This window comes from Pipistrellus kuhlii, unplaced genomic scaffold, assembly GCF_014108245.1.
Source record: "Pipistrellus kuhlii isolate mPipKuh1 unplaced genomic scaffold, mPipKuh1.p scaffold_m20_p_21, whole genome shotgun sequence".
NCBI classification, from domain to species: Eukaryota; Metazoa; Chordata; class Mammalia; order Chiroptera; family Vespertilionidae; genus Pipistrellus; species Pipistrellus kuhlii.
The window spans coordinates 14,547,700-14,563,215 of NW_023425520.1; the positions used below are offsets into that span (position 1 = coordinate 14,547,700).

The 15,516-nt window shown below is 51.2% G+C and overlaps 1 long non-coding RNA gene across 1 annotated transcript; it reads right to left on the reverse strand.

Moving 5' to 3' along the window:
* Nucleotides 1-2,788: 2,788 nt before the first annotated feature.
* On the reverse strand, nt 2,789-5,412 carry LOC118725875. The gene is made up of 2 exons (XR_004990158.2): nt 5,122-5,412; nt 2,789-4,094 (listed from the first exon to the last, which is right to left on the reverse strand). It is a non-coding gene; the product is annotated as an uncharacterized LOC118725875 (long non-coding RNA).
* Nucleotides 5,413-15,516: the final 10,104 nt, after the last annotated feature.

Genomic DNA, 15,516 nt, shown 5'->3' on the forward strand with positions numbered 1-15,516 from the left:
TGATAAAGACATTTTTAAAATATATATATATTTTTACTGATTTCAGAGAGGAAGAGAGAGGTTAATAGAAATAGAAACATCATGATGAGAGAGGATCATTGATCGGCTGCCTCCGGTACACCCCACACTGGGGATTGAGCCTGCAACCGGCATGTGCCCTGACTGGGAATCAAACCATGACCTCCTGGTTCATGGGTCGATGCTCGACCACTGAGCCACACTGCTGGGCAATAAAAAAAATTTTAAATTCAATTCTCAAGGTCAAAACAGGAGAAACTTAATTTTGCTCCTAGAACTCTTATCTTCAGAATGCCTAGTTAACATCAATTTGGCCTTTGACTGTCCTATCAATAAACAATACTTCAGCCAGGTAAGCTAAAAATAATAAAGTACTTAGCATTAGTATTTATTTATCGTGTTACTTTTTTAAGCTTTTGTATGCAATGTGAACGGTTTTTACTTTGGGTAGGTTTACTGTGGGCTGCTAGGAACCAGTGTGGGCAGTTGACCTGGGGACCTCACTGTGACTGCCTGGACTTCCCTGCCGTCATCTCTTCCGAATCTAGGATGGCAGCCTGTTTTATTGATTTTCTGATTCTTGTATCTGAAAATCTTACTGGGTTTCCAGATAAAATTGTTGCCTTTGATTTAGAGGGTTTAATTTTAATGAAATGTCGTTTTACCCTAACTACGTTCATGGAGAAGGCTCTACTTTAAAAAAAATAATCTTCCATTATCACGATGAACTCACAAGTGGGAGTTACTTTAATTGTCTGTTACTTTTCTTTAGTTGTCCTTTTGTTCTGAGGAACCTAACTGGCTCAGCCGAGTTTCACAGTGTCTGCTTCAGAGAATGACACACCGAAAGCTGTTCTTCCTTTGCCGATGGTAGTTTATAGGTAGGACTTGGTCACTCTAGAAGCTGATTACTAAATTTAATACTTTGACCAATTCCAAAAATTAAAGTATTCCAAAGTGTAAATGACTAACAATACTTCCAAATAGGAAGTAATTGCTTATAAAAGTCTAACTTACCCAGTTTTCAAATCTTACAGTTGTCTTTCACCAAGAAGGGTTTTAATAGCCTTTTCTAACCATGACAGTGATTATCACCTCTCTTCATTTAGAAATACTTGAATATCAACTGAATTAAATTTTATCTTTTAAGAAAGCTTATTTTAACATGACTGAGTATGGAGCATTTGTAAATATTGTAAACTTTGTAAAATTGTATTTGAAATGTCAGTGTATATAAATAGTGCTTTTATAACATTGTAAAATACTAGAAAACGGGCTTCAAGTATTTTTAATGGCTCTCAAAACCTTTTGTGTAGGTTTTTATTCTACTGATCAAGATGTTCAGTTGAGATTTGAAATAGTTAAAGCAATTTCTGATATTTAACAACAATCTCATAGATTTGAATTTACACTCACAATTGAGTTTAAACATCAACTAGAAATGTCCCCTTTGGCTCGTAAGTGCTGTCCAGTCGGAACATCCAGAGTCATGTACCAGCTCGGACAGGCTAGAAATGACCGTTCGTCTCTCTGTGATCTAACACTCCAAACACAGTTTGAGTGCTTACTTAGTAACTAATAATTCACATGTACAATTTTTATTTTTTAGGGTGCCTATTTTTTATAGGTGTCTTCTGCTTATAAACTTACTATGGTAACTTTTGAAATAATGCAACCAATTGTCTTCCAAATATTCTATTTTCATGTGAAATGAGTTTTTCCAGTTCAAATTTTTGGGAGTTTTTTTTTTAGAAAAGCTGTTCTTTGTTGGATCTTTGCATTCATGAACTTTCTTCTCTCCCCTCCCCCATGTATTGTAGATTATGTATTTTATGTGAAATATGTCAATGTAAAGTTCAGGGGACATGGAATATCAATGACCAAGTGTCATCACGGGAGGCTCCCAAGGGAAAGGGCAGTGACGCCGGAAACAGCCCCACGGGAGCTGGCAGGCTCGGTGAGGAGCCAGGTAGCACTCCAGGCATGTGATGAGGGCTCTGTGGCACACAGCTCAACTCCACCAGAGCCGCAGGGAAGCAGGCGTGTGCCAGGGAAGCGTGGATGTTGACACTTGAACGTCATACAATTTTTACATGTCAGGAGATAATCTGTTCTCCCCCGTTGCTTTCTCAGCTCATGGGCCTTATAAAGAGAGGCAGCCCATTGGCCAGTTTCATGAGCCGTGTCCTGGAGCATCATCCACACTGGATGCCCTCCTGACCCTCGGCACCTGTGGGCTCTGAGTCTGCAGTTCGAGGCTGGGCACAGGCAGACCTTCACACCCCGCTTTCAGGCTAACAGCCTTCCTCACAATTGTTGATGTGCCAGTTCATTTCAAATGGTTGTGGACAATCGTTTTACTTTTAAGCTTGTGAAATTTATCAGATTAAAGTCATATTGCTGTCATTCTTGTGGTGTCTTTGTCCTTGCCATAGCAAGTGTGCCAGCGTTCTTGGCGTCCCATTACCAGGGTGGAGGCTGAGAAGGCGGCACTGCTTGAGGCCACAGCTCAGCGGTAGTGCCATTTCTTACTCAACACCTGGAGGACAGGTTCCGCCTCACCTGCCACTTCTGGTGCCATTCACAGCCAGGCCCAGTTCAGAGCCTCCGTGTACCTGTGCAGAAATGCTTCGAAGGTGCCATTGATGGATGGAGGCTGATTTTAGGCACAGAAAGGTAGTATGCAGTGCAAGCCCACGTGTGACAACCGTAAGCAAGCTACATGAGAACTTCCATCCTGTCACAGCCTCACGTGTACATCAGACCAGTCAGCTGCACAATAAACTTTATTAGACAAAATTACCAGCCAGCAGCACAGAAACAATTCATACAATGTTTGGATACGCAAGGAAATTTCACGTTTGTTTCTCTGATGCTACAATCTTTGCCCGAGAGGTTTTCTTCAGACATATCAACGGTGCCTGGAGGCACTGTTGTTAACCTGTACGTGACAGATCCCACTGTACCCCAAGTGCCATCCTGAACGGTAGAGGACGCAGAGTTCACCAGATCTATGCCTTGATTTGAAAGAGGGCATATCCCCCAAAATGTAGGCAACTCACATACATCAAACATCCCTAATTTCAACAAGAGGCTGTTCCCGGCTCTATACGGGAGTATCCTGTCACATCTGAAAGGTTTGTTGTAGCTGCCCTGCGAGTGCGGCCCTCTCATCCAGTGCCAGCTGTGCACTCCGAGAACATAAATTCTTGTTTATTTAGATAAAAACCAAGGTGCTGAGTTCCAGGGAGGCAGTGATTTTTGTTTTGTTCACTGCTGTACCCGATCCATACAAGTGCTCAAATGTTTGTTGAATGAATAAATATGCTGATTTTGCAGAAGTTACAGTAATTATAAAAACAAAGGTGTTTTGGCCACAAGTATTCTTAATGTAACCCCAATAATAAATAAAAGGACTGAAACACACTGTCCTATTTTAAGGAGTTCAAGAGCTTAAAAGGAAGAGGGGGAGCACTGGGCAGGAAGAGCTGCCCATTAGCTTTCCACTACTGGCTATTACCTACCTTCTCCAGGGTCATGGCGGCCTGGCAGCCAGGCAGAGAGAGGCCCACTCAATCTACAACACTTACAGCCAGTTATCTGTAGACCTGCATTTTCTGTATAGATTTTAATTCTTTTCTAAAATCCTCCCCTTGCTTTCTAGGAATTTTAGATACTTCACCTTAATAATTCACCATATATAATATTGCATCATACTGTAAACCCTGGTCAACCCTTAAAATGTTAAGGGAGTCATTGCTGTAGTTCTTAATGAATACACTAAGCCTTTCTGTACAACTGTTTTAATTCAGCTCCCGAAAAGCCACCAGCTATTTGAAGAAAGTTATTAAACATGAATCAAAGAATCTAGTTTTCAGGACTTAGTTATGAATGGGTGAGGTCACTACCCATCTATTATAGTCCCCCAAAGAGTAAGGAATGTGTAAAAGGAATGAAGGTCCCTTAAGAGTTTGAAATTCTTCTGTTGCACAATCCTCTTTGTTCAAGAAGTTGTAAGTCATGTTCAGAGTTCAGTCCAGGAGCCACCTTCTTGATGTCGATACCAGGCAATCCATCTGTAAAAACCGAGTATTTGTCAACAGTGTTTACTTTTTCTTCCCATAACACTTTAAGCCAACTTCTGAAATTGACTGTCTCGGTGACTTGCCTATTCCGGATGAATGACATTGAGAAGAGCAAACAATAGCCAGAGCCATTGACCAAAAGGCTTCGTTTTCTACCCAGAGCTGAAAATTCAGGTGATTAAAAAAAAATCATTGCACTTGGGGCACATCTCTACCAAAAGGGGGCGGCGGCAAAGAGTGGACACTCTCCCTCTTTACAAGTGGCCCCACGGAGGATTTCACAGAATCACCAACTCCCCCATCCGCCTCCCACCTTCCTCCTGCTCACCTGCCAGAGCCAAGAACCCGGAGACAGGGGCCTCGGGTACACGCTTTCGCTCCCCAATCTTTGCCAAAACGTGGGCAGCCGCCTATCCAGGGCGCTGACTCCCAGCGTGATGACGAGGGGATCAAGAACCCCGGACCAGGTGGCCTGATCCCTTCGCCCATAGGCGCCTCCGCTCCGGCTTCTGGGCTCCACTGGACCCTCCGCGCCCCCCTTCAGTCCTGCGTCCCCCTCCTCCTCTCCTTCCTCCCTCGCGGCCGGCACTGCCCTCGGGGGCGGCTGGGAAGAGGACTGGCCTGGGGAACCCGAGCTCGGAGCTCTGCCCGCGGTGTGGGGTGTGCGGGGGTCCGGCCGGGTCCGGGAGGGAGCTAACGCCACTGACGTGGCAGCTCTGGGAGTGAGCTCGCCTGGGACCCGAGCCCCCGCGCGGCGGGCCCGGTGCGGCCGCAGGACAGTCCCGGGGCCTGGAGCCGCGCGGGGGCCTCGCCCGCAGGCAGACCCGCCACTGGCGCCGCCGCCCTCGCACGGCCCCGCGGTGGGCCCCGGAGCTCCAGGCGGCACGGCCTCCGTGTCTCCGGGGCGAGCAGCCCCCCACCCCCGCGGCTCCACCGGGGCCGCACCGGGTCCCCGCGCCCGGCTCCACCGGGGCCGCACTCGGACCCCGCCCCGCCCCGCCCCGCCCCTCCCGCTCACCACGGCCACAGGTACACGACCAGCAGCAGCGCCAGGTCCACCAGCACGAACAGCCAGAGGTCCAGCCAGTACGAGTGCGCGGGAAGCCGCCCCGCCGCCGCCGCGGGCCGGGCCTGGTGGTTCTGCTGCGGCGCCGCCGCGGCGCCCGGCCCTCGCCGCTCGCGGGGCCCGTTCCGGCCGTCCCCCGCCGCCGCGCGCCCCTCCATGGCGCCTCCGCCCGCAGCCGGAAACCGCGGCCCGCTTCCGCCTCCCGCGCGGGCCGCCGCCTACGCATGCGCCGCGCCCCGCCCCGGAAGTTGCCCCGCCCCGCCCCCGAGCCCCGGCCCCGCCCGCGGCCGCCGCGGCCGTGACCGCCCGCAGGCAGCGCGGAGGGTGGGGTGGCCGCCGCCCACCGGCCGCTCCTCCCGGCCCGCCCCGCCGCCCGAGGCCTCCGGGCGGGAAGCCGGCCTTTCCGGTTTCCCTAGAAGAAGTGTCCGGCCGGACCGGAAGTAGCCCTCACGTCCCGTTCCCGGCGGTGACGGCCCCAGCGGCGCGGCACACGGCTCCCCCTCCGCGTCTTCCGTCCCCCCATCCCGGGCGGGGGCGGCGGGGCGGTTCCGGGCTCTCCCCGCGGCCCCGCCCGCTGGCTCTGGGGTTTGTGAGGAGTTGGAATCCCACTGGCCGGCGCGAGCCTGGGGCCCGGGCTGGGGGCGCCCAGGACGGAGCTTGGCCGCTGCACCGGCGGCAGGAACCCCCGCCCCTCTGGGTCCCAGATTGCCGCCGGGTGACGGGCGCCCCGAAGAGCGTCTTCCTGCACAGACCTCACGGGGTCCGCCCCCAAAGGGCCGGACAGAGGCCTCCTCACCTGGGCCGCCGCCGGTGAATCGCGGGAGGAGAGCGGGTTTGCCTGTACGGGCTTCTCCTCGACGACACTCCTCGCCCCTGTCCTCCTGGGCCAGGGGCACCTCATCTCGTTTCAGGAAGAGGAATGCCCTCCGTGCACCTGCTGTTTCTAAAGAGCGTTGAGCTCAAAATAGTCCCTTTGCCCAGTGGCCTCGTTGGGGGTGACAAGCGCTGGACTCCTCCACTTCCCGATGGTCAGAGCGGCTGACCAGGTGGCTGTGGACAGAGGGTGAGGTTGCTGGCAAGGGGTCTCAGATTAGAATGGAAAGAGTAAAGTGGAAACTTGCAGATCTGAGCACATTTCCCCACATCCCGTTAGATCCAGCCTCCGACCCGGGAGGCCCATTTATCGGATGGAGAGCGTTCACCCTGTCCTTCAGAGGGTTCCTGTCGGTGGTTTCTTCTGCACAGAAGCAGTGTCCCCCCAAGATTGCACAGCCCCTCTTTTGGGCTGTCCGAGTGACCAGGCGAGGGGCATGTGGAGGACAGCAAGGCTGACTATACACCTCTGAGCACTGTGCTCCCAGGATGTGCACAATGATAGCAAGCTTGCTCTGTTTCTCTGGGAAGATGTAGAACTGCCTTTACTGACTGACGGGTTCCCAAGCCTGGGAAAAGGGATCTCAATGCTGAAAAGAACTTAGGACTGTGAGGCACAAGCCAGTTTCCTATAACATCTCCTCTGTATGTTTACGTGGCACTACTTTAAGGACAAAGGATTCAGGTTGTAATTTAGCCGATCTTGAAGGCGGAGTGCCTGGTGACCAAGGGCGTCAAGAATCCGAGTCCATATCGTCCTAGCCATCTGGGCGGGGACCTCTGTATGCTTGTCAGCACAGGAGATGAAAGGCCAGTGTTGTTCATGGCTGAGATCCGACAGGAACGGGTGACCATCAGGTTGGGGTGGTGTGCCTTGTCACCTGTCGTGCTGGCATCTGCACGTCTCCGTCCCTGTGTGTGGAGCAGAGCAGGCTGTGGAATAATGACATGGGAGCTAGCTACAAGGCTTGGATTTATTACCTGAGCATCTCAGTCGGGATTGTTGGTCTACCCATAGGTAATGTTTGGTTTTTTGGCAACTAGTCAGGGGAGCCACTGAGCTACCTAAGATTGCACAAGCATGGCTGGAGAGCCACACGTCACAGCCAGTGATTTGGCAAGTGTCCATACCGTAAGAAGCCACACAGACTGTTCATGACCTTCATGAGAGGCTTGGGATGCTCCCTGTGGAATCAAACCCAGGGTGGCTGCAGTGCTGCCTTGGTACTCGACCCAAGCAAGGCCCAGCACCGTGCGGTATTCAGTGCAAAGGAGAAAATGCCCTTCTAATGTGTCTGCCGAGCTGAGACAGTCCTTGAGCTTCTAAAGGCATTTCTGTATGTGTGGTGTGTGTGTGTGTGTGTGTGTGTGTGTGTGTGTGTGTGTGTGTGTGTGTGTGTGTGTGTGGGTGTGTGTGGTGTGTGTGTGTGGTGTGTGGTGTGTGTGGTGTGTGTGGTGTGTGTGGTGTGTGTGGTGGGAGTGGTGTGTGTGGTGTGGTGTATGTGTGGTGGTGTGTGTGTGGTGTGTGTGTGTGTGGTGTGTGGTGTGTGTGTGTGGTTGTGTGGTGTGTGTGTGGTGTGTGTGGTGTGTGTGGTGTGGTGTGTGTGTGTGTGTGTTGTGTGGTGTGTGTGGTGTGTGTGTGGTGTGTGTGTGTGGTGTGTGGTGGTGTGTGGTGTGCTGTGTGTGGTGTGTGGTGGTGTGTGTGTGTGTGTGGTGTGGTGTGTGTGGTGTGTGTGTTGTGGGGTGTGTGTGTGTGTGTGTATGTGGTGGTGTGTGTGGGGTGTGTATGTATGTGTGTGTGTGTGTGGTGGGGGGTGTGTGTGTATGGTGTGTGTGTGTGTGTATGTATGTGTGTGTATGTGTGTGGTGTGGGGTGTGTGTGTGTGTGTGGTGTGTGTGTGTGGTGTGGTGTGTGTGTGTGGTGTGTGTGTGGTGTGTGTGTGTGGGTGTGTGTGTGTGTGTGTGTGTGTGTGTGTACAATAGGCTCACCAAAAGAAGGAGTGACGCTGTTTTGGTCATGGAGGCCACACGTTGCCATTCATCCAGGTTCCAGAGTTGGTCCTCCAGGTCCCGCCATTGGCAGGAACACAAATGAGTGTTTTCGCTCCTGCCAGTGGTCTAAGTGTTGACATAGCCAGCACTCAGACTGATTAGCGAATGTGGCCAGAGTTTGGAAAGTTGGTACAGGGGGTGTCTGTGCTTGACCTTTTGAGAAATCAGTACGAGTTTAAGTTCATAAGAGTGAGACACAGCTTGGGGAAGAGCCATGGTGAAGAACCAGATGGAAAACAGGATAGACTGAGACCAGCAAGGTCATGTCAGCCTTTTCATAAAAGGCTGAAGGCAGTGGAGGTTTGGTTAAAAGGAAGATCCTTCCCTGTTGTATTTCCCTGTAGAAGTACGGAGACCCAATAGGGGAGGAAGGAGGTGGAAGCGAAGTTTCTTGGTCTGTGATCTTGGGAAGAGCTGTCTGCTCCATCTTGTGTCTGCCCCTGGGATGTGGGAATTGGTCCAGGAGTCCTGACTTCAAGGCCACCTTTTGATAGTCTTCTAATGATTCTGGGAGTGGTGGCCACACCAAGCCAGTGTGGCTTATGTGAATCCAAAGTGCTGTTTTCTTCATTTTGATGGCAGTAGGTCGTGAGCATCTCCTAAGGATTTCTTCATAGCCGTGATGTCTGTCCCATCTCCAAGTCAAAAGGGATGGCAGGGCTTAAGGTCAGTGGAGGCCACGCCCTTTTGCCTGTTGATGCTATCTTACAGGTAAACTAGTTAGTTCCTGCATGTCGCTGGTCAGCATGGAATTGAGTCACTGACGCCAGGAATGGGAGGATCAGAGAAGCCAGGAGGCACAGGCAACCAGACAGTCTTCCAAAGGGCCACCCATGTCTTATCCCCCGGGGCTCTGTGAGGACCATGGGGAGCGCGCTGGCCGGTGAGTCCAGGTCCTGACAGTTTCCATAAAGCCTTGATTCCTGGACTTCTGGTTCCGTTTGCCCTGAGGATTGGGGTTGGTGCTGGGAATGAAATATTGGTGGGTACGCCAGCGTTTTTGCAAGGAAGTGGTTTATTTCTGCTGTACAATGGGCTCCCGGGTCTGAGTCAGTCCATCCAGGAACATCATGTCTGGATGTTCCCCGCCTCTGGGGCCCTTTGCGCACATCTCTCCGCCTCTGTGGCGTCCGTCCACCAGTCCTTTCCCCAGTCCATCCACCAAATGTACAGGCCAGAACCAGTGGGAAGAGCCCACAGTGGAGGCAACTCTGGGGTCTGCTTTTAGTGCCGCATGGGCAGTGGGGTAAGGATTGCATTTCCTCACCCCGGGTTTGGGAACTAGGGCGGATGGCCCTGGCCCTTGGACAGAAGCTGCAGAAGGTAGGGATTGGCCTGTGTCAGTCTCCAGCTCTGCCTGCAGGGCCCGACCAAGCGGAGTGACCAGTCTGTCTTCGCCACGCCCCTTCTGGACTCAGAGTGGCCAGAGAAAACGTGCGACCAGTCCTCAGGAAGAGTGACTCCGGTCTTTCTCTTATGAGGACTCCTGTTGCTATTTCTGACGGCTGTAAGGAAAGGGGGGCTTAACAGCTGACCTCTAGACCCAGTACCCTCAGAGGGTTCATTTTTGCCTTCTGCGGACAGCACCCCTCAACGCACAGGGTCATCTGGGCCTCAGTCGCACCCAGAGCTCACCACTGGCCTCAGCAGAGGACTGGACGGGCTTCCTGGGCACGGCGCAGCGTCAGCCGCATCCTGAGCGAGGCTCGCTCTCTCCTGGCACCTCTGCGGGCTGCCTACTCATGGTCCATATCTTGGGCCACCCCAGCATCCTTAGGCCCCTCTGTCCCATTCCCTTCTCCATCATTGCCGCTTTACATCCCTGACAGTTCTCTTTGAGAGCCGGACAGTTGTAACCAATGCTGTTGGTTGCAGCTTCTCTACTGTCTTCGTCTTAGCCTCTCGCACTCCCATCCCTCGCCCCCCTCAGCTCAGTGCCCAACAGCATGTCTGCTCAGCCACTCAGCACCCGAGTGCCCAGCAGTGCCCCTGCTCAGCCACCCAGCCCATCCCCCCATGCCCAGAGCACCCCTGCTCAGCCCCGGCCCCTGCCCCCATGCCCAGGGCACCCCTGCTCAGCCACTCAGCGCCCCCCCCCCCCAGGGGCCCAGAGTGCCTCCCCCCCTTAGCCAGATTTCCATCTCTGTCTTCCTGTGGACACCCTTCTCTGGCCTGCGGGCTATGGTGCTTCTTGTTCTCACTCAACTATGTGCTTCCCCACCTGTCCCAGCCCTATCCATCCCTTCTCAATGTAAACACACCTTCCTAACATTCCCCCTGCGATTCACACCCATCCCCCATTCTCAGTCTGTCTAACGTGCTGATTGCAAACACGGCTCATTCATGTTCTCCATCGTGTGGTGTGGTGCTATCTTCCTGGGCAGGCTGTGTCCTGAAGGCCAGGCAGGGGGTGACGTTCCTCTGTGTCCTTCGCCTTCTTGGTCTGTAGCACCTCCTATTGATGCCGCTGTATTGGATGGGTCACTTTTCAAAATTGATGTACATTCTGCTAAAAAATACTGGAATTTCCTTACCATACAGCCTGCGCATTGACTTGCTTTGCGGCACTAACTTACGTGAATCGTCTCCCCTGTCAGAGTAGTAAGTGCTCTTTAGGAGGAGCTGTCTTCTTTACCGTCTTCGCGGCGGCCTCCACAGTCCCTCGGGCAGTGCCTTGAGCAGGGAAGAAAGTCCGTATTTATCCAGTTATATTTTGTTGTTTTTAGCAACCACCACACGGTCCTGTTCACAAGTATTTGCTGATGGTCTCTTCCTGGCTGAGCAGCGTACTGGTCCCTCCCGCCAGGCTTCCTCAGCTGCTGCCACGGACACGCACGTGCTGCGGTGGACGGCTCCGAGGAAGCCGTGTCCGAGTGCTGGGCACTGAGGAGCCCGGGAGACACGGGCAGGGTGCCCCGGCGCATCAGCAGAGCCAGCCCCCACCACAGCGCCGTGGTGGGTGGCCAGCAGCCTGGCCTGGAGCCGAGGTGGGCATCCCGCCTGTGTGCGGAAGGGCCACGCAGGACAGGCTGTGAATGAACGGCCTCCACCTGCTGTCCACGCACTCACAGACCTCCGCAGGGGAGCTCGCTCTCATTTATTTCATATTACAGGGTTCAGAGGAGATTTCATTTTAAACTAAAGGGACATTCTGCTGCTAAATTTTTAAGGATTAAAAACTACTCAATGGGGCAAAGGTCACTTAATTGGCAGGAGGTATAGATCAGTGTTTCCCAACCTTCTCTCATGATGAGAATCACCTGGTGGAGTTGTTAAAACACAGATTCTCGGATCCCAACTAAGAAGCGCTAAACTAGAATTTTTGAGAACATATAGGTAAAATTGCATACCTAACTTAGTGCTCTGTATATAAAATCTGTCTTAGAGCACTAGTTAAGTATACAATTTTACCTATATGTTCCCAAAAATTCTAGTTTAGCACTTCTTAGTTGGGATCCGAGAATCTGTGTTTTAACAACTCCACCAGGTGATTCTCATCATGAGAGAAGGTTGGGAAACACTGGTATAGATGACAAAGATGGTGGAACCCACAACTTTAAAATACCTTCATGCTCATCAGCAGAGCAAACAACCAGCTTTTGTTTTATTGGGAGGCGGAGCGACAGTCTCGGCGGGTGGAGACTGGAGGTGAGTCAGCACAGGACCCATCTGCTCTCATGCAGTGATGGCATGGGCTTCCAGGCGAGGGCGTGCCAATGCCATAGGTGCCATCCAGAATAACTGCGAGCTGAGTGGATGGCAGGTGGTCAGACACTCACCAGAACTGGGCATTGGTGTAAGTGTGGGAGAGGTCAGCATGTTAACAGCAGTTACCTCAGGAAATGGGATCACAGGTCACATTATTGCTGTGCTTTTTCATAATTTCTAAACTTTATCAAAGAAAATACATTAACTAGAAGTTGGGGAGACAGTTTTTTGAAAGGAAGTTAGAAAATAAAGGAGGCCCCCTGGGCCCACTCTCTTGGTGATTTCTAACGTGGGATCCCAGCAGGAGGCGTGTCTGTGGGGTTGCTGTGAGGGGTGACTGCTCGTCAACCTGCCCCTCCTGGAGCTCTGATCCCAGAGGAAGTGTGACATCCACACCTATAAATGTCCCCATGAGGAAACAGACTGACTTTCCCTTCCAGCCTGGTGACCTCGGTGTCAGAAGGTCCCTGGGAGACCCAGGTTGGGCATGGGGGAGAAGGCAGCTCCACACCTCCTCCCTCCACAGAGACCAGGGGAAGGAGCAGGGCCTGTCCCGAGCAGCTGTCCGGACTCGGCACAGTCAGAGGTTTGCGGACCTGAGCCAACACGGAGTCAATGACGTGAAAACATGGACAGAATCGAGGGAGAACAGACGGTTCTGCAGTAACAGTTGAAAGTTCAACACCCACTCTCAGTAATGGCTACAACATCCAGACAGAAGGTCGGTAAGAAAGCAGGAACTTGAATGGCACTGTGACTGCCAGACTGACAGATGTGGAGCTGTGCCCAGCAGCCCCAGAATCCATGCTCCACTACTCAGCAGCCTGAATGACCGGACAGGTCATGCATGAGCTTTCTAAAGCGGGAAAAATAAACTTTATAAAGTCTCAGCGTTGCCAGCTCACTAAAGACTTCTGCACAGATCCCAGCTCCCAGCAAGCGAGAGGCTGTGCTTATACATTACATCCTCTTTTCTCCCTAAACCTGGCATCCTGAGCTTGGATCCGCACCCACAGGTAATGGCTGTCAGACGGCACAGTGCTGTGGGGACAGTGAGCCAGACTACTCTGGTTCAAGTCCTGGATCAGCCACTTCCTGGCTGTTGTATTGGCCAAGTTCCATAACCCCTCTTCCTCAGTTCCCCATCTGTTAAGTGAGGGTTGCTTGTTCTTGTGAGGAGCTGTGAGCATTAACACGTGTTGATTTTTAAGAGGCACTTCAACAGCATCTGCTCATTACAGACATCACAAAGGTGGGGCAAGATGCACTGAACTTCACCTTAGCTAGTGCTGTGTTCTGTGGATAAAACACTTATTTATAGTTTACAATGCTCTCTTCATATTTTGGAGCCATTTTGAATTTTGAAGATATTTTAGGTCTTGGAAACCAGCCTTTTTATGTCCGGTTACAAATTAAAATAAGGATGGAATGAACACATCCTTATTAAGTGTGCAGCGGGCCTCCTATAACTTGGGGAGGCCACATAACCGGTGAGTGGGGAAGGAGGCCCATAGAAACATGAGTTTAGATGCTGTGTGAGTCGAGAGCTTCAGCCAGGTCCCTGTAACACTATCACAGTGGTTTCTGCTGGTTTCTACCTCCAGATTCTGGCCTAGGCTGGATTTGAAGCTCTTGTGGGGACTACACGGGTCTGCCTCATCCATCACTGAGTTCAGATTAGTTGGAGGGGGCAAAGTTGCCCAGCACAGGGCTGTCTGTGTGTATGTCCCAGAACACAGGTGGGGAGGCTGGATGACTGCCTGCAGGCCCAGGTATCATCCAGCTACAAGTTTGCTGTGTGTGAGAGGGACATGGAGTGTACAGAACTGAGACCATTCTGGTCTTAGAGAGCTCACGGCCTGCAAGCAGCAAGTGAACCCACTGGATCCAGAGCACTGGTGTGATACCGGCAAGCCCTTTTGTGCTGTGGGCACACAGGAGGCACACTCAGGGCCATCCTCATTTCAGTGTTTCTGTCCCAATGACATGTTGAAACAAAGACATTCTGAGTCATGTTTGTCCTTTGATATTCTTATTATCTTGACATCTTTTTTAAAAAAAAAACCAAACAGCCAAAACCGGTTTGGCTCAGTGGTGGAGCATCGGTCTGTGGACTGAAAAATCCCAGGTTCAATTCCAGTTAAGGGCATGTACCTGGGTTGCAGGCACATCCCCAGTAGTTGGTGTGCAGGAGGCAGCTGGTCGATGTTCCTCTCTCATCGACATTTCTATCTCTCTATCTCTCTCCCTTCCTCTCTGTAAAAAAATCAATAAAATAAATTTAAAAAAACCCACAAACAAACAAACGTAGAAATGATTACAACTGGACAGCAAAAATGGGGAAACAAAGAAATGATCCCCATAGGAAAGAAAAGGAAGAATTGCCAGAAAATGAGCTAAATGAAATGGAGGCAAGTACAATAATTTGTCAGAGTAATGGTTGTACAGATGTTCAAATATCTGGATAAAAAAATATACAACTCAATGAGAATTATAAGGAGCCAAATGAGAATTTCACCAACATGAGTAAGAATCAAGAGGAAGTGAAGAATGACATACTTTGATAACATAATAGAAGGTTTCAATGGTAGACTAGAAGAAACTGAGGACTGAATCAGCGAGTTAAAGATGAGGTAAAAAATTATCTAAAGGAAAACCAAGCAATGGCAGTAAGCACACACTCCTTGCACTGAAGCACTTTGGGTGTGTTTCTTTGAATGAGGGAGAGCATGGTTCTTTGGCTCTGGGGCTTCCTGTGGTGAGTGTGGGAAGTGGAGCAGAACTGTCTGAGAAGAACCCCTTACAGCACTGTCCTCTGGAATATGCCATTGGGACTGAACTTCCTCCACTCCTCCTCCCCACACAGGAGTCCTGCCCACTTACTACTGGGCGGGACTTACCTTCCCTCTTCTCTTCCTGGTGGCCTAGTGCCACTGAAGACAGGACTTCCACAGTGTTCTCAGTGGAAGTGGGGAAGGACCAGGAAAGCCCTTGGAACGCTCTTCTGATAATTTGCTCCATGGTCCTACATTTTGCAACTTCTGCCACTTCCTGCTGACTCTGCCTACTGATTGTGATGTTTCTTCCACCTAGTAGCCTGAAGGTGATTGTTGAACTTGGCAGTCATAAGTTTACATCACCTTGCATGTCAGTACATGCTACATATCAGTACACAGTGAATGAGTGTCACCCTGCACATCCACACAGAATGATTGTTACCCTGCACATCAGCACATGAAGAACGGGTGTCACCCTTCATGTCAGCACATGCCGAACAATTATCACTCTGTATATCAGCACATGCAGAACAAGTGTCACCCTGTACATCAGCACACACAGAATCACCCTGTATGTCAGCACAGAAGAACCAGTGTCACCCTTCACGTTAGCACATGCCGAATGAGTGTCACCCTATATGTTAGCACATGTAGAATGAGTATCAGCCTGCACGTCAGCACACGCAGAATGAATGAATCTGTTGATGACATTTTTTTTTTTAAAGGAAGGGAGAGGGATAGAGAGAAACATGTATGAGAGAGAAACATCGATCAGCTGCCTCCTGCACACCCCTACTGAGGATGTGCCTGCAACCAAGGTACATGCCCTTGATCGGAATGGAACCTGGGACCCTTCAGTCCACAGGACAATGCTCTATCCACTGAGCCACACCAGCCAGGGCTGATGACATTCTTAACTACCTTACCAGTGGCATCT